At 39.5% G+C, this 5,543-nt stretch overlaps 1 pseudogene; it reads right to left on the bottom strand.

Annotated features, from left to right (window-relative positions):
* Window positions 1–1,096: 1,096 nt before the first annotated feature.
* On the bottom strand, window positions 1,097–1,196 carry LOC113325483 (annotated as a pseudogene).
* Window positions 1,197–5,543: the final 4,347 nt, after the last annotated feature.

Consider the following 5,543-nt stretch of genomic DNA (forward strand, 5'->3'; position numbering starts at 1 on the left):
TCGCGAATCCCCTATCAGCAAGTTACTGGACTCCTTCGTATGCATATATGTTGAGGACTGAATACGGACATTTATTTTTCTAGTAAAGGGCAAGGCCTGGCCATACAAGATAAGGGTTCGGATTTCATCACCGTTCTCTTCTTGCCCGCTTTAGGAACACGTAACCTACGCGAACCTAAGTCTAAAATTTTGACTAGAACGAGACCGATAGGGTAGCGAGCTTAACAGGAAAGTCATTCGAAAAATATTGGTTACTCTTTTAAGCATACTTCGAAGTTCTTGACGGTTTCTGTAAGTTGAATGCATGACTGCGCCGCCTTGTAATACCGATGAGGCCTTGGGTATCAAAGCTCCATCGAGCTTCCCTCACCTCTATTCAACTTACGTTAACTCGGATTGATTCCAGAGGGGTTTGCTTAAATTGTAACGAATTCCCGTTCAAAGGATTAGAAGCTGGTCTAGAAACAATCTAAGTGGAGCCATCATGCTTTTTTTTTGCTAGAAATCAATAGGTTTGATTTGGTTGAGTCGGCCTTGATCGGTGTTTGCTTACCCTTCCTTTTTTTTTGCATGCCTGGACGTAAAAGAGACACCCTAGGTAGATTTGTTAAAGAGAAACCTAGTAGTTCTAAACGTCTCGATTACCTCAATTTAGAAAGTATGATTTTTGAAGAGTCCGTTTTTGAACGTCCGCTTGAGGAGACAATCCCTAATATTCCGATAGTGCCAGAAATGGCAACTTTAAAAGCTTTGTTGAATCCGACTAGGACTACTCGTCCTTCGTGTATTAAGTTAGATGAAACGGAGGCACCCTATGAACTGAAACCTGGGACCTTACAGATGCTCCCAATCTTTTTAGGGAAAGAAAATGAAAACCCCTATTACCATGTTAGGGATTTTGAGGAAATTTGTAGTACTCTAAGAATTAGAGGCTTAGATGATGATGCTTTGAAACTTAGGTTATTCCCATTTTCCATGAAAGATAAGGCCAAGTCGTGGCTATATAGTTAGGACTCCGAGTCAATTGAGACATATGAACAACTTACATCTGCCTTTTTCAATAAGTTTTTCCCTAGGCACAAAACATCGTCTATTAGGACGCAAATATGCACATTTTCACAACAAGAGGGAGAATCTTTATATAAGTATTTGGAAAGGTTCAATGATTTATTATCCCAATGTCCTAATCATGGTTTAGAAAAGGTTAGGCTAGTTCAAATCCTTTATGAGGGTTTAGATTATTCCACAACGACTATGGTTGAGTCTCTATGCACTGGTGGATTTGAAAACTAAACTGTTGATGCTGCGATGGAATTTTTTAATGAAATCGCCGAAAAAACCCAGCAATGGGAAAATAGTAGGGCACCCCAGAAAACAATTCTTTTAAGTAGAGGAAACGTTAATAGGGTATAAGGAGACTATGAATCAGATGCCAAAATTGCTGCTATAACAAAAAGGTTAGAAGCTTTAGAAGTGGGCCAGACTAGTGGTAGAGTGGAGCCTTTTTGGGAAGGCCAGAATACTGAAGAGCAAGCCAATGCTCTTTATAATAACACTAGATTTGATAACCGTCAAAAGATTGACCCATATTCAGAAACCTATAATCCTGGTTGGAGAAACCATCCGAACCTTTCGTGGTCTAAGGGCCAAAGTCAAGGTCAGTTTAGTAATTCTAATGCTCTCCTAGGTTTTGGCTATACTAAGAATCCTTCAGGACTAGCTCAGTTTCAGAATCAGTCAGATAAGAAAATTCTAAGTTTAGAGGAATCTCTCGCCTTGTTAACTCAGCAAACTGCAAAATTTCAGTTATCCGTAGAACATAGTCTACAAGCTAGTAACAGGATAGGACAAGAAAATAGTCAGGCTATTTCCGAGTTAAAAACCCAGGTTGGTCTGATAAGTGATTCTTTGAGAGAAAAAGGTAAGTTTCCTAGTCAAACATAACCCAACCTAGAGGAGTTCATGAATTAGGTGCAAAACCATCGAATCAAGTGAATGCTGTTAGAACCCTTAGGAATGGTAGAGTTGTAGACAATAAGGTAACCATGCCCGATAGTGAACATACTGTAGTTCACCCCTCAGAATTTCACCTCTCAGGACCAGTAGCTGAGGAGACTGATAAAGTTTCTGATGATGTGAATTCGGTTCCTGAAAGGTTTGATTCTATGCCTAGAGCCCCATTTCCTCAGCTATTAGTACCAACAAAGAAGGAATCGAACTTTAATGACATAGTGGAGGTTTTTAAGCGAGTTACCATAAACCTTCCTTTATTAGATGCAATTAGGAAAATTCCTGCTTATGCCAAGTTCCTTAAGGATATGTGTACGCGAAAGCGAAAACTTAGCGTCCATAAGAAAGCCTTTTTAGCTAGTCACGTAAGTTCAATCATTCAGAACACCAGAACTCCAAAGTACAAAGACCCAGGTTCTCCTACCATTGCTTGCACAATAGGTAACTTTCGGGTAGAAAAATATTTACTTGACTTAGGAGCCAGTGTGAACTTACTGCCATTCCATGTATACTTACAACTAGGACTTGGTGAAATGAAACCTACTCAGATGACACTGCAGTTAGCTGATAGGTCTGTTAAAATCCCTCGAGGTGTTATCGAGGATGTTCTTATTGTGGTCGACAAGTTTATTTATCCAGTGGATTTCGTGGTCCTAGATACCCAACCTATCCCTGACCTATAGAACCAGATACCTGTGATTTTAGGTCTCCCATTTTTAGCTATGTCTAATGCGATCATTAACTGTCTAAATGGTGTGATGAGTTTATCTTTTGGTAATATGACTATGGAGATGAACATTTTTAATGTCAGTAAGCAACCTCATGAGCTAGATGACACAGGTTTTGAAGAGGTGAACATGATAAAAGCCTTAGTTCAGGAGTCATTACCAAACATTTTGTCTGAAGACCCATTAGAAAGTTGTCTATCCCATTTTGGTTTAGATTTTGACAACGATAGCACTATTGAACAGGTGAATGCTCTATTAGATTCTACCCCCGTGTTAGAAACTGATAGATGGAAAGCTAGGCTCGAACCATTACCAGTTTCTGAAACTACCCTAATTCTTTCTTTAGAAAATCCCCCGAAGTTGGACCTTAAACCACTACCCGATACTCTAAAGTATGTGTTTTTAGGCCCATCTGAGACTTTACCTGTGATTGTAGCTTCCGATTTGGATAATGATCAGGAAAGTAGGCTAGTAAATGTACTTCAAGACAATAAGGAAGCTTTAGGGTGGACTATAGCAGACATTAAGGGTATAAGTTTTACTGTGTGTATGCATCAGATTCATTTAGAGGAAGACTCCAAACCTTCTAGGCAACGTCGACTGAACCCTAACATGAAAGAGGTAGTTCGAAAAGAGGTGCTTAAGTTGTTAGATGTGGGTATTATTTACCCAATTTCAGACAGTAAGTGGGTCTGCCATGTTCAGGTTGTCCCCAAGAAATCAGGTATCACTGTAGTCCAGAATGATAATAATGAGTTAATCCCAACCCGAGTGACCACGGGATGGCGTGTGTGTATTGACTATAGGAAATTGAACAAGGTCACAAGGAAGGATCACTTTCCCCTTCCTTTTATCGACCAAATGCTAGAGCGATTAGCTGGACATAGTCATTATTGCTTCTTAGATGGCTACTCCGGTTATAATCAGATTTTTATTGCCCCAGAAGACCAAGAGAAAACCACTTTTACCTGTCCCTTTGGTACCTTTGCGTATAGACGCATGCCTTTCGGGCTATGTAATGCCCCTGCAACTTTTCAGCGTTGTATGATGAGCATATTTTCTGATATGGTGGAACGGTTCTTAGAGGTCTTTATGGATGATTTTTTAGTGTTTGGTTCATCTTTCGATGAGTGCTTGCATCATTTGACATTAGTGTTGACTAGGTGTAAGGAAAAAAATTTAGTGCTTAATTGGGAAAAATGTCATTTCATGGTTAAATCAGGAATTGTCTTAGGGCACATCGTTTCTTCAAAGGGTATACAGGTAGAGAAAGCCAAAATTGACCTTATTAAGACTCTACAGGTCCCAAAAAGCGTAAAAGATATTAGGTCATTCTTAGGGCATGCAGGTTTTTACCGTCGATTCATTAAGGATTTTAGCTTGATTTCTAGACCTCTTTGCAATTTGCTTGCAAAAGATGTTAAGTTTGTCTTTGATGATGCTTGCTTAAAAGCTTTTGATAAGCTTAAAACTTTACTCACTACTGCCCCGATAGTCCAGGCACCTAACTGGAACCTACCCTTTGAAATTATGTGTGATGCTTCAGATTATGCTATAGGCGTTGTGCTAGGTCAGCGAGAAAACAAATTACTCCATGTGATTTACTATGCTAGCAAAACTCTGAATGATGCCCAAATGAACTATACAACTACCGAGAAGGAATTGCTAGCCATCGTGTTTGCCTTGGATAAGTTTAGACCCTATTTATTAGGTTCTAAGATCGTAATCTATACTGATCATGCTGCTTTGAAATACCTTTTGTCTAAGAAGGATACCAAACATAGATTGATTAGATGGATCCTTTTGTTACCAGAATTTTGTCCAGACATTAGAGACAAAAAGGGTGCAGAGAATGTAGTAGCAGACCACTTGTCTAGGCTAGTTGTTAGGTCCCCTAATAATTCCTTTCCCATAAAGGATAGTTTTCCTGATGAACAATTGTTCTCTGTTTCCCAATCACCTTGGTATGCAAATATAGTGAATTATCTTGTTACTGGTCGAATGCCTCAACATTGGGGTAAGCAAGATCGTTCTAGGTTTTTAGCCGAGGTTAAACATTTCTTTTGGGACGATCCTTATCTGTTTAAGTATTGTTCGGACCAGATTATTAGGAGATGTGTATCTGAGAGTGACCAGTCTAGTATTATCTCCTTTTGTCATGAACATGCATGTGGGGGTCATTTTAGTGCTAAGAAGACTGCTGCTAAGATTTTGCAGTGTGGATTTTACTGGCCTTCGTTGTTTAAAGATTCCCATAGTCATTGTGTTTCTTGTGAGCGTTTCCAGAAGTTAGGAACCATTTCCCGTAGAAATATGATGCCTTTGAACCCTATTTTAGTGATTGAGGTCTTTGATGTGTGGGGCATTGATTTTATGGGTCCATTTTCTATTTTGTTTGGTTATCTTTACATACTTGTCGCTGTAGACTATGTGTCTAAGTGGGTTGAGGCGGTTCCGTGTAAAACGAATGACCACAGGGTCGTAGTCCAGTTTTTGAAAGAGAATATACTTACACGCCTTGGTACGCCGCGAGATATAATTAGTGATGGTGGTTCACACTTTTGTAATAGACCGTTTGCACTTTTAATGAAACAATATGGTATTACCCACAAAGTAGCTACCCTATATCACCCACAGACTAGTGGTCAGGTAGAGGTCTCCAATAGGGAAATTAAGCGTATTCTAGAGAAAACAGTTAATCCAAACAGGAAAGACTGGTCGTCGAGGCTTACTGATGCCTTATGGGCTTACCGTATTGCGTTTAAGACACCCATTGTAATGTCACCTTATCGTTTAGTGTTTGGA

Source organism: Papaver somniferum, chromosome 11 (assembly GCF_003573695.1).
Source record: "Papaver somniferum cultivar HN1 chromosome 11, ASM357369v1, whole genome shotgun sequence".
NCBI classification, from domain to species: Eukaryota; Viridiplantae; Streptophyta; class Magnoliopsida; order Ranunculales; family Papaveraceae; genus Papaver; species Papaver somniferum.